Genomic DNA, 16,339 nt, shown 5'->3' with positions numbered 1-16,339 from the left:
TGCTAGGTAGACTGTGAGCCCCCCGTGGGACAGGGGCAGTGTCCAACCTAATTAACTTACATCTAGCCCAGCTTCTGGAACAGTTTTTGATACTTAGTAAGCACTGGATAAAAACAATGATGATAACAATAACAAATTAGATTATAACAATGATAAATTTGTGAAGCCTCCTGGAAGAAGTACATTTTTGGTCCTGGGGATACAACAGGAGAGGGAATTTCGAACAAGGAGAGGGTATGATCCATTAGTCAAAGACAGGAGAGTTGAGAAAGAGTTTCAGTAGATCTTTGAAGGAAGAAAGAATATGAGTTCTGTTAAAATGAGTGAGAAAAGCAAACGTGTAAGAAGAGAGCTGGTGGAAAACCTAGAAGCCAGTGGTAAGGAGCTTCTGGTTTTTGTGAAGAGAACTGGATATACATTAGACAATTTTTAAGGAATGAAATTATATTCATTAGTAATAATAATAATGATAATAATAATTATGGTATTTGTTAAGCATGTACTATGTGCCCAGCACTATTCTAAGCACTGGGGTAGATACAAGTGATCAAGTTGTCCCACATGGAGTTCACAGTCTTAATCTCATTTTACAGATGAGGCAACTGAGGCACAGAGAAATTAAGTGGCTTACCCAAAGTTACACTGCAGACAAGTGGTAGAGCCGGGATTAGAACCTCTGATTCCCAAGCCTGTGCTCTTACCACTAGGCCATGCTGCTTCCCACCAATATTTATAGACAAAAACTAGATAGAGGCAGTGAGGGCTACTGGCCTATTGGAAGCAGCATGAGGCTGGGAGTCAGAAGAACATGGGTTCTAATCTTGGCTCCACCACTCATCTGCTCTGTGACCTGGGTAGATCACTTAACTTCTCCATACCTCAGTTACCTCATCTGTAAAATGGGGATTAAGACTGTGAGCCCCAGGTGGGACAGGGACTGTGCCCAACCTGATTAGCTTGTATCTAACCCAGTGCTCAGAACAGTGGTTGACATATAGTAAGTGCTTAACAAATACTATTGTTATTATGATCATTTCTAAGGCACTTAACTTCTCTGGGTCTCAGTTACCTCATCTGCAAAATAGGGATACAATCAATCAACCAATCAAATTTACTTACTGATCACTTACCATGTACAGAGCACTGTATTAGGCACTTCTGAGAGTACGGTACAACAGAATTTGCAGACACATTCCCTGCCCATAGCGAGGCTTAGAGTCTATAGATAATGAGCTTGCAGTCTAAGTAAGATTCAATATCTCTCCTTCCTCCTGCTTAGTCTGTGAGCCTTTGTGGGACCCGATTTTCTGGAATTTACCCCCACAATGAGCAGAGTACTGGGTACTTAGTAAGGCAAAAAACCAATTTTTTTTTAATTTTTATTTTTTAAATTATTATTATTATCATTATGATGCTACAGTGAATCCAAGTTAGTCAAGCAAGCCTCACAATCCAAATTGTCATTGACAGCTATGTGGAACAATGATGGTGGCTACAAATCACAACTAAATCAAGATTTGACTATTCGCAATTATAGTGTTCAAACTAAGTAGCTAAGTACTGAGAAGGGAAGCTCTCAGGCTCCTCCTTGTTTTAGGCAAGAGGCTTTTGTGTTCGGAATCATGAACCAGGCAACAGAGTATATTGTAGAACTTGTGTCTCCTTGAGTGCTGACGTAATCCTCCTTCACAGAACAGGCCAGGGCCAGGTCAAAGCCACTGACCGACAATGAGGACTTCTCCCCAAGCCATCTCCATCCACAAGCTGCAGCTCCCATGGATTCCCCAAAGAGCCTCGCTCTATCTGAGGGCTCGTCGCCGCCTGTGCTGAAACTCCTGAAGATTCGTTCATGTCCTTCAGTTGCCCCCAGCAGGTGGTTCAGGCTTGTGCAGCCTGGACATTTCCACCTTCACTGATGCTGCCCGAGACATGCAGAGCTAGTCATGCACAGAGAGTTAAGTCCCTATTTACCCTCTATCCCAACCACCCACCTCCACTCTCCCAGCCCGGGTATATTTTGAGATGTGGGTCCTCAGATCCAAAAGACAAGCACTGGTGTTCCTTCTCTTCATAAAAGGGCACTGCTACGCCCAGCCCAATACTGAGGGTGGTAGGCGTCACTTACCTGGATTGTGCTGGTGGTGCCACTGGGCAGAGCTCACCATCCCCCCGAGTCCTGTGTCTGCTGGGCCTTTGAGGAATATTGAATTAGGAATCATGGCAAACTGCATCAGGGACCTACACCCAGCCCAGAACAAGAAGGTCGGGGTTGGGGGGTGGCGAAGGCATAAAAAGAGTTAATGGCCAGTACACTCAACAGTACCGAGATCTCCAGCTGCCATGGCAGCTGTCAGGTAGTGCTGTCCTGGGTGTAGACCTGGGACAGCAGTGCAGTAGGAACAGACCCCGAGCTGCCATACCCTTCCCCTTCTCCACTCAGATGGAACCATGATCCCAGCCCCACCTCAGCCCCTAACAAAAGGGTTAGGGTACATATTATAGGAAACTTCTTCTACCAAAGTGTAGACCACATCATTGTGGACAGGTACCCACTTTAATTTGGAAGAACTTGATAAGAGACAAGAGAGACAGGTTAAGAGAAAAGAGAGGAGATGAAGAGATGTAGCACCAGGACCTCGACTTATTGCCTGGAGCCCTTCGACTTCTAAATCCTTTTTAGAAGTATATCATGGCTCCAAAACTCCACAGAGCTATTACTATCCCAAGAACATTCGGTGCTCTTTCTCCACCACCATTCTAGAGCAAATACCATAATTATTAATGGTTATTACTTTTTCACTCCAAATAGGCATAAACCACTGGATGCCGTTTTCTATCTTATTAGTGACTTATGACTGGAGAGAGACTGGAGAGAGACCTGATCTCAGAAAGTTTTCTGTTCCATTAAACCTTCAATCACAAGACCACAGGACCTACCAGAAAAAAGGTCACACAGACTTCAAGTTTATATAAGAAATCTGATTAAAAAAGCATTTTGTGAAAACTTACATTTGGGCCAAGTAATTAAGTCAAATCATAAATAACCTAGAATGAATAGGGTTATATAACAACCTTATTGTATGCACTAATACACGTTGAAAGAACACAAACTAGAGTTCAGTCACAAAGTAAATTCTGTCTTTGAATTAGCCATGTAGTTTCTGGTACAGTTCAGAAGTGAATCTAAGAATGCTTTACCATTTTTTTAAAAAGTAAAAAGAATACTCACATCCAAGATTTGGTTTGCCTACCACATGGCATTATTAATTTGTCAAATCACACTTTAAACACGTGGATTATCACCAGTCAACAGAACGTGACTTCCAGCAAATCTAGAAATTAAACAGGTGGAATAGAAGATGAGGAACAGAGGTGACAAGACCAGACTGGGCTATGGCCAGATGGACAACAATTTGTTTAATTTAGATTAACCCCTTTTGAGCTCAATGAAAAGTAAAGAGAAGTGATAAACCTCATTTGGAGGAGATGGCATCATGACAATGTTATAATATGCAGGGGCAGATGGACAGGAGGAATAGGAATATTTAAAACTGATATTCACTTAGTATTAAACAGGAGGTATAGACAACAGGGACTGGGAAGGAACTGGATTCAAGGAACATTAGTGAAGATATTCCACACATGCTGGATCACAAGGTAACAGGGGAGAAGGAAAGAGGGAGAAGTGGATTTTTTAAGATGAAACAGCAACCTAAAAGATTGAATCTATTCAAAGCCTTAAATGTAAGTATTAATAATATGAAGAATTGAATTGTCCTTACAGAGATTTGGGAATAGTTGAATACAGTGAACTGTTTGAGGCCTAGACTTTTCTAGTTGGAGAAGAAATGAGATTGTAATTCGCTTGCCAAACTCCTAGGGATATATGTGTGTGTGTGTGTGTGTGTGTATGTGTGTGTGTGTGAGAGAGAGAATCTATGTCTGTGTTAGAGTGGTGGGGACTCAGTGCTTGCCTGTGACTGAGGAGTCAAGAGAGAAAGGCAGCAATAACCTCTTCATTTCAGGAAAAGACCCAATCTAATGGCCCTAAAACCCATCCTGTTAGCCTGTTCCCCTGCGTGGCCTATGGCCAGCCCAAGCAGAGGTGCCCCTGCAGTCGGGGACCAGAGGAGGGATGGGGTGAAGTGAAAAAGGGGTTGACTCAAACCCAAACTGGAAAGACCTGCTGAAAATCTGGGGGGTATGGGTATCTTGGGAGCAGGACTGGCCCTCTGCTGAGAGGTGCCTTGGTGAACTCATTCACTCCCATGGCTTCAGCTTTCATCTCTATGCAGATGACACCCAAATCTACATCCCCCCCCTTTTTTTCTCTCCCTCCTTCCAGGTTCGTATCTCCTCCTGCCTTCAGGACACCTCCACCTCAACTCAACCTGCCAACCTCCACCTGCCAACTCAACACTTCTAAGATTGAGCTCCTTATCTTCCCTCCCAAACCCTGTCCTCTTCTTGACTCTCCCATCCTTCCCACCTCACCGGCTCGCAACCTTGGGGTCATTCTTGACTCTGCTTTCTCATTCACCCCATACCTCCAATCCATCACCAAAACCTGCTGGTCTCACCTTCACAACATTGCCAAGATCTGCCCTTTCCTCTCCATCCAAACTGCTATCTTGCTGGTACAATCTTTCATCATATCGTGACTAGATTACTGCGTCAGCCTCTTTTCTGATCACCCATCCTCCTGTCTCTCTCTGCATCAGTCTATACTTCACTCTGCTGCCTGGATTATCTTTCTCTAGAAAAGCTCTGGGCATGTCACTCCCCTCCTCAAAAATCTCCAGTGGTTGCCTATCAGCCCTCACATGAAGCAAAACCCCCTCACTATTTGGCTTCAAAGCTTTCCATCACCTTGCCCCTTCCGACCTCACCTCCCTCCTCTCCTTCTATAGCTGACCCCATACATTCCACTCCTCTGCCGCTAACCACCTCACTGTGCCTTGTTCTTACCTGTCCTACCGTTGACCCCTGGCCCAGGTCCTACCTCTGGCCTGGAATGCTCTCCCTCCTCATATCTGCCAAACTAGCTCTCTTCCCCTCTTCAAAGCCCTACTTAGAGTTTACCTCCTCCAGGAGGCCTTCCCAGACTAAACCCCCTCTTTTTCCTCTGCTCCTCCTCCCTTCCCCATGGCCCCTACTCCCTCCCTCTGCTCTATCCCCTTCCCCTCCCCATAAAACTTGTGGATATTTTTGCAAACTTATTACTCTATTCATTTTATTAATGAGGTATCTATGTCTACAATTCTATTCATCTATTTTGACAGTACTGATGCCTGTCTACTTGTTTTGTTTGGTTGTCTGTCTCCCTCTCCTAGACTGTGAGCCCGTTGGTGGGTAGGGATTGTCACTATCTTTTGCCTAATTGTACTTTCCAAGCACATAGTATACTGCTCTGCACACAATAATCACTCAATAAATAGGATTGAAGGAATGAAAGAAAGGTCCCTAAATTTGGGAGGGAAACACATGTGCTGAATATACAACTGGAGGGAAGAAAAATGATGAAGAAAAGTACTCAGGATACAACCAGAAATTCTCTCAGTACAGCAGACCATCTGCTAGAGAAGAGAGGGACCAAGGCAGGATGGTATATCTCCTTTATGGTGAGGAGGCCTGGGTAGTGTCATTGCTAGGTTGTCGGGGAATGGCCACTTGGAAGAGTCATGTTCCCTACTGATCTTGTTCACCAGTTCTCTTCTGGTCTACAAGACCCCTTTGGCTCATGAAAAAAGATGATCTCCTCTCCTTTACAACCATAGAGTCAACAAGAAGAAGAAACTCACTGTGCTGTGATTTAATTCTGGTTCCGAGCTACTCTCGACCCTGTATGGTGGCCAGGTGGATGTTTACAGGGAAGGGTTTCATGAATTCATCTCCCTCCAGGCCAGTGATTTTCTTTTCATTAGCAGGATCCTGACACTGTCAGGGGTGAGCAGGAGATGGGTAGTCCCCAGTGCCCAGGAACCACCTGTGTCGGTGCATCACAGCAACCAGTGAGAGTCAGCTAGGCCACAACTCTTCTGGCTTTCTGAACCCAATCATAATAATGATAAGGATCATGATTAAAAGAGTAATAATAAAATAATAATAAATATAATAATAATAATAATAATAATAACTGTGGAATTTATTAAATGCTTCCTATGTGCCAGGCACTATACTGAGTGCTGGAGTGGATACAAGCAAATCGGGCTGGACACAGTCCCTGTCCCACATGGAGTTCACAGTTTCAATATGCATCTTACAGATAAGGTAACTGAGGCTCAGAGAAGTTCAATGACTTGCCCAAGATCACACAGCAGGCAAGTGTCAGAGATGGGATTAATCTGATAATTGGAGTGATATTTGTTAAGCTGTTACCAGGGCCAAGCACTCTTTTAAGCCCTGAGGAAGGTACAAGACCATCTGGTCAGACACAGCCCATATGCCATACAAGGCTCACAGTCGAAGTAGGAAGGAGACCCCATATTAAATCCCCATTTTGAAAATGTGTAAACTGAGGCATAGAGAAGTTACATGACTTTCCCAAGGTCACAAAGCAGGAAAATGGCAGTGCCAGGATTAGACAAAGGCTCTTTTCACTAGCCAACACCGCTTTGCACATAGTAAACATTCAGTAAATACCATTGATTGGTTGATTAATTGATTGTGGAATTTTCAGGCAGTTGGGAGAGCAAATTTGGGAAACTGATTTTATATTTTCCCACCATGCAGACATGCAGACATATTACAGTGACATTGTTAATGTACTCATTGACTTATACTACATATACATATAATATATAGCAATATATCCCAATATCCCCATAGATAGAGATAGTATAGATAGTATATCTAGGGATATAGGGATAAATATACAGTAATTTATCCCTTTTTCCATAGATATAGCTAGAGATAGTATATCTAGAGATACACTATTACATATACTATATATACTGTACTACATATTGTATATCTCTATTGAAGAGCTATATGTGTGTATGTTTGAGCAGGTGTATGGAGATATTAAAAGAGAGGAACTATATCCTTATTTCTTCAAGAGATAATGAGGTAGAATGGCATGAAGTAATGCACTTTCACCCAAATCGGAAGTGTAGCTTGAGTCCAGACTTCCCTACGGTCATGGCACCTGGTCCTTCCATAAATGACTCATGTGACTCCTTGAGCACTTCTGTTGGTATCAATGTCTGAATCATACTCAACATTAGCATCAATAAGCAGTGTGGCCTGGTGGAAAGAGCCTGGGTCTGGGAATAGAGGCTCTGCGTTCTAATCATGACTCTTCCACTTGTCTGCTATGTGACTTGAGGCAAGTCACCTACCTTCTCTGTAAATCAGCTACCTCATCTGGAAAACTGGGGTTAAAGCTGTGAGTCCTATGTATTAGGGGCAAGGGATCATTAGGGGCAAGGGATGGGGGAAGCGGAGGGACAGGACGTTCGAGGAGGTAGTTAAATGTCTAGAACAACTGACAAGGGTCATGGGCATGGTTGTCATTATGGATGAAGAAATACCTTTGCCAGGCAGAGGAGAGGGCAGAGTTCTGTCCCATAGCCCTACTTCTACTTTCACCAATTCTGATATCCCTCTATCTCACCAAAACCTCCCCACCTGCTTTCTCTTCCACATACTCCTTCCTGCAAATTTGTGCTGTTCCCTCAAAGAGACCTCCATTCTTTTGACCCCATCCAAGTTTCTCAAGTCTTCATGCCTCATGTAGCCTTTCTTTAATACTGACTTCCCTTAATGTACAAATTGACCCTTTCAACACCAACCAACTCAATTCGCTCATTCCCCTGTCCCTTGGTCGGTCTCGTAGCACTAACCCACAGCCCTGGGTCACCACCCAAATTTGTTTCCTTCGGTCTTGGGCACACACCACAGAATGCTGATAATGGAAATCTAGATATCAAGCCCACCTTGTCCACTTCAAATTTATCATTGCATGCTTTAAACTCTGCCCTCTCTGTCCAGCAAAATTGTTTCTCCATCCTTATTGACATCCATGCCCATTGGCCTCACCAGTTATTTCAGACATTGAACTCTCTCATCAAACCCCGTCCTCCTACTTCCCCCATATCCTGCCCCATGACATGACCCTCTACTTGATCGAGAAAATTGAAACAATCAGGCATGATCTACCCAAAATCCCCCAGCTCCTCTCCAGTCCCTCCCCCTTGGTGCCCCTTCTTCAACTCTCCCATCCTTCACAGCAGTATCTGAAGAGGAGATCTCCTGCATGTTCTCAAAATCCACTCCCTCCAGCTGCACATCCAACCCCATCCCTCTGCACCTTATCAAACTGCTTGCCCCATCCCTCTTTCTTCCCTAAGCCTATCTTCAACTGATCTTTCTTCAGTGGCTTCTTTCCCACTGCTTTCAAACATGTCTATGTCTACCCTATTCTAAAAAGACCTTCCCTTGACCCCACAGCTCTTTATAGTTATTACCTCTTCTCCCTCCTACCATTCCTCTCCAAACTCCTTGATCAAGGTATCTACACCTGCTGCCTCAAGTTCTTCTCTTCCAAATTTTCTCCTCAGCCCCCTCCAATCTGGCTTCAGTCCCCTTTACTCCAAATAAACTGTCCTTAACAAGGGTCACAAATGATCTCCTTTATGCCAAATCCAATAGCCTGTACTCCATCATAATCCTCTTTTACCTCTCAGATGCCTTTGACACTGTCAACCATCTCCTTCTCTTGGAAATATTCTACAACCTTGGTATTCCTGACCCTGTTCTCTCCAGGTTCTCCTCCTATCACTCTACCTGTTCATTCTCAGTCTCTTTCATGGACTCCTCCTTCCATCTCCTAACAGTGGGTGACCTTCAAGGATCCGTTCTGGGTTCCCTTCTAGTCTCCCTCTACATTCACTCCCTTGGAACCTTCATTTAGTATTCTATCAGCCTCTTTGCAGTGCTCTCTGCCTCCTATCTCTCCTCAGTGAAGCCCATACTTCACTCTGCTGCCAGGATAATTTTTCTACAAAAACATTCAAACCATGTTTCCCCTCTCCTCAAGAACCTCCAATGATTGCCCATTTGCCATCTAATCAAACAGAAACTCCTTGCCACCGACTTTAAAGAGCTCACTCACCTTGCCCCCTCCTACCTCACCTCACTACTCTCCTTCAACAACCCAACCCATACACCTCGCTCCTCTAAAACCGACCTACTCGCTTACTTCCATCTTGTCTATCATGTTTCTGACCTCTCCCATGTGGAACCCCCTCCCTCTTCATAATTTACAGACAATAACTCTCCCCAAGAGGTCTTCCTTGGCTAAACCCTCTTTTCCTTTTCTTCCACTCCCTTCTGCTTCCTTTATTCATTCCTCCCCTGAGCCCCACACACGTATGTACATATTCATAATTTACTCATTTATATTACTGTCTCCCTTCCTCTCTAGACTGTAAGCTTGTTGTTGGTTGAGAATGTGTTTGCTATATGGTAATACTGTAATAATTATAATGTTGGTATTTGTTAAGCACATACTATGTGCAGAGCACTGTTCTAAGTGCTGGGGTAGATACAGGGTAATCAGGTTGTCCCACGTGAGGCTCACAATCTTAATCCCCATTTTACAGATGAGGTAACTGAGGCACAAAGAAGTTAAGTGACTTTTCACAGTCACACAGCTGACAAGTGGCAGAGCTGGGATTCGAACCCATGACCTCTGACTCCCAAGCCGGTGCTCTTTCCACTGAGCCACGCTGCTTCTACCGTACTCTACCAAGAACTTATTAATGTGCTCTGTACACAATAAGCACTCAACAAATAAGATTGATTCACTTGGGTCAAGGAGAGAATTGGTGATTGGAGGAGAGGAAGTGGAGGCAGTGGATCTGGACAACTGGATCAAGGATTTTCTAGAGGAATGGTAGAAGGGAGATGGGGAGATATCTGTGGGAGGCCTGGGGTTAAAGGAGCGTTTATTTAGGATAGGAAATAGATAGGGATATATGAGTCCGTTTGAAAGCAGTTTATATGCAGGGCTTAGCACTTTCATCCCACATCTCCTTCCCTGGACAAACAGAGAGAGTTTCTTTGGACTTAAATTAGAAGCTCAGGTGCAGTTATTCAAATTCTCCTGTAGAGGGATTCTTAGGACCTGCGTTCTAATCCAGGCTTTGCCATATTTCTGCTGGGTGACCTTAGGCAAGTTACTTATCTTCTCTGCATCTCCATGATCTCATCTGTAAAATGTTGGTTACAACTGTGAGCCCCATGTAGAACAGGTACTCTTTCCAACTTTAGATACTAAGTAACCCAGCAGTTAGTACAGTGCCTGGGACATAGTAAGTGCTTAATGAATCATTAAAGAAGACAAAGAGGGAGCTTGGCTGGCCAAGGTCTCCTTTAACCTGAAATCTCCACTCTCCCTCCACTGCCAGGTTGCTGATGAAATTACCTGTTCTCTCTACTACTTAGACTGTGGAACAGAAGCTGCCTCTGACCTGATCAACATGTAGCTGCTTTGATCCAGTGTCTAGATCAGTGCTTGTCACATAGAAAGTGTTTAAAGATACCAGTATTACCATTATGATTATTGGAAATTCAAGGGAAAAGATTACTGCAAATAAGCCACCAGAATGCAAGGGAACAGTGACTGGGATTCTCATAGTGGGATAGAGCAAAGAGTTCATTCATTCAACTTCTCTGTGCCTCAGTTACCTTATCTGGAAAATGGGGATTAACTGTGAGCCTCACATGGTACAACCCGATTACCCTGTATCTATCCCAGCGCTTAGTTCAGTGCTCTGCACATAGTAAGCGCTTAACAAATACCAACATCATCTTTATTATATATATATGCACACACACATATATATGTCAATATTAGTCAATGCGTACATTAACAATGGCAGGGAAATACATCCATAATTCTGCATAGTGTGGGAATAAAGAATCAGTTTCCCATATTCCCAATCAGTAGCTGTCCCAACTGACTGCAAGTTTCCCAATCAATCAGTCAATGGTGCACACTGAGCACTTATTTTCTGCTTAGCAGCGTGGCCTAGAGGAAAGAGCCTGGGACTGGAAGTCAGACAGAGTTCTAATCTGCTCACTGCCATTTACCTTTTCCTGAAACTAGAGCAGGTCACTTAAATTCTCTGTACCTCTGTATCCACCTCTTTAAAGTGGGTTTTGATCCATGTTATCCCTCCTACTTAGATTGTTAGACCCATATAGGTAGGTGTCTATGTCCCACTTGACCATCTTGCATTTCTTTAAATGTTTAATACATGTCAGGCACTTAGCAAGAGCTTTACAAATACCACAATTATCATTGTTGTCATTATTATCATCACTGAGGGAATAGTCCAGAAAGTGAGAAAAGAATTGTGGCCCAGCTGCTTCTGGTCTATATATATGATGGGCTGACACTAGGGGTTTCTGGTCACTTGGGACAAGCCATCTCCCACTCTCCCCTGAAAGTATCAGGATCCTACTAGTGACAAGAAAATCACAGAGCTGGAGGGAAAAGAGGACATGAAACTTTTCCTTATAAATGTCACCCTGGCTACCACAGAGGAGTAAGAGTGACTCCGGTCCAGAATCATAGTGCAGGCTAGTGAATGTCTCCTTCTTTTTTATAATGGTATTTTTTAAGTGCTTACTATGTGCCAGGTACTGTACTATGCATTGGGGTAGATACAAGCTAGTCAGGTTGGTCACAGTCATATATATGTCTCATAGTCTTTCCCGTGATTTTACAGATGGGGGAACAGAGGTACAGAAAAGTGAAGTGATTTGCCAAAAGTCATCCAGTAGGCAAGTGGTGGAGCTGGGATTAGAATCCAGATCCTGACTTCCAGGCCCATGCTCTACCCCTAGGCAATGCTTCTCACAAGGCCACACTGATTCTTGCTGACTCTATGCTCAGAACGGAGAGGAGATCTTTTTTTTTGTAAGCCAGAGGCGGGATGGAGACCTGAATCAGGAGAGGCCTGGTCAGCATGATAAAAGGGAACATGACTGATAGAAGTGGCCATTCCCTCACACCTTGACCTTGAGACACCCCCAACCCCCTCGTAAATGAGGTGAATTTCTCATCTTGCCTCTGTCCCCCTACCCATTAGCTATAGTAAAATAACTCCCTGCTCTTGGCCATATGTTGAGTCCCTTTCTCCATCTTATTCCTGCCTCTCAGCTGTATATTCAGCACAGGTTTCTGCCTCCCAGTCTTGGGAAGCTCCTTCAACACCCAAGCTTCCCATCTTTGAGCAGGACTCTCCAGTTCATGTTTGGGACACTCTCTTTCTCACTCTTGCCCATCTGTCCCAGGTCTTGGAGTTGCAGAGCTGTCCCAGCTAGAGCTGACCCCAAGCTGGTCAGGGTAGCAGGATGAGGCTAAGGGGCACTATTTTGGGTATTTTGCTGAAATAAAAATATTTTGCAGCCTTTCTCTCTCAGGACCCCTGGGAGGCAGGCAGAATTTCTTCCCATAATTCTCCCCCACACACACACACATATCCTTAGGAACTTGGCAAACTAATTTATGTTTCATTCATTTCCTGCCAGAAGCAATCTAGTCTTTGAACAGTTCACTGGATTAAACTCTCCACAAATCTCCAAAAGAATTATTTAGTTTTTTATATTTTTAACACTTGCACTAAAGGCTTTGGTTTAGATTTGAACAATCTTTCAGCCTGTTGTATTATCTTCAAAAAAATCAATTTCTGCTCTTCAGCAGGATGTGGAACATCCTCACTTGACTTAGTTAAATCTAGATCCTTCCAAATCCTTGTGATTTACCTCTGTTTGATCCTCAGTCAGGTTCAGTTTTAATTGTTCCAAATTTCTCCTTGCGATCTGCCCCTGCAAATTATACCATCCTAAAGTCATGAGGCCGCCTCCCAAAAAAAGATATTCTCCCGAAATACTTCAGTTGTATTCAAAGGGGTTTAAACCAACTAAATAAATTATTGGCAGTCTGGTCATATCACAACTTTCTCATTCCACCTCTGCTCACCATCTTCTACTGCACTGGTTTAGTTTTCAAATTTGCTGGAAGCCTTGTTCTGACTGTGACCATCAACTGCTTAAAGAGCAATTTGATCATTTAATAATGTCATGTGGTAGGCAGTCTAAGTTTGGAAGTAAGTATTCCTTTTACCTTTATAATAACATGTGTAGAATGTAATTACGTTCACTTCTGAACTGTAACAGGCAATACACACATAATTCAAAGACAGAATTTCCTTTTCAAATGAGCTCTCCTTTGTGTTCTTTGCTATTGTATTGGTCAGTTATTCAGTCAGTTGTATTTACTGAGTGCTTGCTGGGCATGGAGTACTAAGTGTTGGGAAAAGTACAAAATAGCAACATAAATGCATTGCCTTGCCCACAACAAGCTTACAGCCTAGTAGAGAAAGACATTAAAATAAAGAAATGTTACAGATATGTACATAAATGCTGTGGGACTGGGAGGGGGTTGAATAAAGGGAACAAGTTAGGGCAATGCAGAATGGATGGAAGAAAAGGGAAAGAGGACTTAGGTAAGTTGTCTTGGAGAAGATGTGCTTTCAGTAAGGCTTTGAAGGGGTCAGGTGATGTGAAGAGGAAGGGCATTGCAGGTCAGAGGCAGGATGTGGGTGAGCTGGTAGAGGCAAGATTCATTCATTCAATTGGATTTATTGAGATCTTACTGTGTGAAAAGCACTGTACTAAGAACTTGAAAGAGTAAAATATAACAACAACTGGCCACATTCCTGCCCACAATGAGCTCACAGTTTACAGGGGGAGAAAAACATTAATATAAATAAATCAGTACATACATAGATAAATAAAGAACAGAAATACACAGTTATATATGCATGTGTTGTGAGATTGGGAGGAAAGATGAATGAAGAGCAAGTAAGAGCAGCACAGAAGGGAGTGGGAGAAGAGGAGAGGAGGGCTTAGTCAGGGAAGGCTTCTTGGAGGAGATATGCCTTCAATATGTTTTAAAGTGGGGAGAGCAATTATCTGTCTGATATGAGGAGGGAGGGCATTCCAGGCCAGTGGTAGGGTGTGTGTGAGTGGTTGGTGGTGAGCTACATGAGATTGAGGTACAGTGAGAAGGCTAGTTATTAGAGGAATGAAGTATGTAGGCTGGGTTGTAGTTAAAGAGTAGGGAGGTATGGGAGGAGAGGGCAAGATGATTAAGTGCTTTATAGCCAATGGTGAGGAGATTTTGTTAAATGCAGAGGTGGGTGAAAAAGGACTAGAGGTTCTTGAGGAGTGGGAAAATATCAATTCAGAGATTTGGTAGAAGAGTGATCCAGGCAGCAGAGTGATGTATGGAGTGGCGTGATGAGAGACAAGAGTCAGTGGGGTCTTCAAGAAGTCTGATAAAAGGCAGGATAGGATACTTGTTTGGATTAACATGGTAGACATTTGGATGGAAAGGAAAAGATGGATTTTAGTGATGTTGTGAAGGTTGAACTGACAGGATTTAGTGATGGATGAATATGTGTTGGTTGAATGGGAAAGAGAAATCAAGGATAACACCAGGCCTATAAGCTTGTGAGCCAACAGAAAGATTGATGAGAAAGTAAGAGGAAGGACAGAATTTGGGTGGGAAGATAGGGAGTTCTCTTTTACACATGTTAGGTTTGAGGTGAAAGTGGGACATCCAAGACCAGATAGATGTCTTGAGGGCAGGAGGAAAGATGAGACTGCAAAAAGGGAGAGAGATCAGGGCCGGAGATGTAAATTTGGGAGTCATCCACATAGAGGTGGTAGTTGAAACCATGGGAGCGAATGAGTTCTCCAAAGATGTAAATGGAGAATTAATTAATGGAGCAGTAAAGGACAGTGTAAGCGAAGCTGAGATTAGATAATGTTTCCAGGAGAAGACGGTGGTCCACAGTGTCAAAGGCAGCTGAGAGATCGAGAAGGATTAAGACAGGGGTTTAGAGGCGATAGGATTTGGCTAGAAGGAGATCACTGGTATCCTTTGAGATGGCAGTGTCTGTGGAGGGAAGGGGACAGAAGCCGGATTGGAGGGGGTCAAGGAGAGAATTGGAGGAGGGGAACAAACTCAGCTGTGATTCCATCTCTCCCATATTCTCTTCCTTTAACTTATGTTACCTGACAAAGACTTGACATTACTGTACTAAATCCTTGGGAGTGTCCAGTGTAACAGAGTTCATAAATACATTACCTGCCTGTAAGGAGCTCACAGTCTAGAGGGTATTTATTCTTGGTTACTGCCTAACCATCTGCCCCTCCTTGTCCCCTTTACGTGGCTGTACCCCATCCGTTCCCTCTCTCAGTAGGTTATAAATAATGAAAGGAGCAAAAGAAGTGCAAAAATACAGGAATTATTCCCCATACATTCTGGCCAATACCTAAATCTGTTGAATTCTTGATCGTCTGAATTGCTATTCACATTTGATTTGAGGGAGACAAGAAGTATAAAATGGGTATAAGCTACCTGTTCTCTCTCCCCCTTAGACTGTAATCCTCATGTGGGACAGTGACTCTGATGTGATTATCTTGCATTAATCAGTGTTTAGCACAGTACTTGGTGATACTAAGTGTTTCATCCACAGGCAAACTCTATATGGCCACCTAATGGCAGCCCCTTCTACTCGTCTTATTTGTTGTTGTGTTCCATTGTAATGAAGTGAGCACTGAGCCACTTCCATCACATAGCCCATGCCAAAGAGATGTGCCTTGAAGAAAGTTTTGAAGGTGGGGAGAGTAATTGGCATATAGAATAGGGAGGGCTTTCCAGACCAGTGGCAGGATGTGAGTGAGAGATTGACGGTGAGATAGATGAGTTCTAGGTACAGTGCATAAATTGCCATTAGGGGAGTGAGGTATGTGGGCTGGATTTTAGTGGGACAGCAGAACCACCAAGTCACACTTTCCACCAGGCTCTCCTGCTTCCTCGAATCTGCAGTGCGTGGTAGGAGTGGTTGATATGTACTTTGAAGGAAGGGAAAGAAACGGATGGGGGAGGTGGAATTGTGCAAAAGTGGCATTGGGTTGCAAGAAGCAAGTCAATATCATGTTCTGTTATCAAGCTCATTTAGTGTAGGTTCACATTTCTGATTTGACTCAATACTTGGTCTTACCTTAAATGTTGAGAAAATGCTTTTCAAATCTCATGTCTTATATGAAAAGGATGTCTGCAAGGCTTTTGCTCTGAGTATCCTGTGGTCTTATGACTGGTGGCTTTGTGGGACAGAAAACACTTATGAGATCATCTCCAGCCTGAAGTCAGAACTAGAAAAATAGAATATGGCATCTACTGGTCCATACCAGTTAGGGAAGTTGAGAAGTAGCATGGTCTAGTGGAAAGAGCATGGGCCTGGGAGTCAGAGGA

This window comes from Ornithorhynchus anatinus, chromosome 8 (assembly GCF_004115215.2).
Source record: "Ornithorhynchus anatinus isolate Pmale09 chromosome 8, mOrnAna1.pri.v4, whole genome shotgun sequence".
Taxonomy (NCBI): Eukaryota; Metazoa; Chordata; class Mammalia; order Monotremata; family Ornithorhynchidae; genus Ornithorhynchus; species Ornithorhynchus anatinus.
This window is presented reverse-complemented; position numbering follows the sequence as displayed.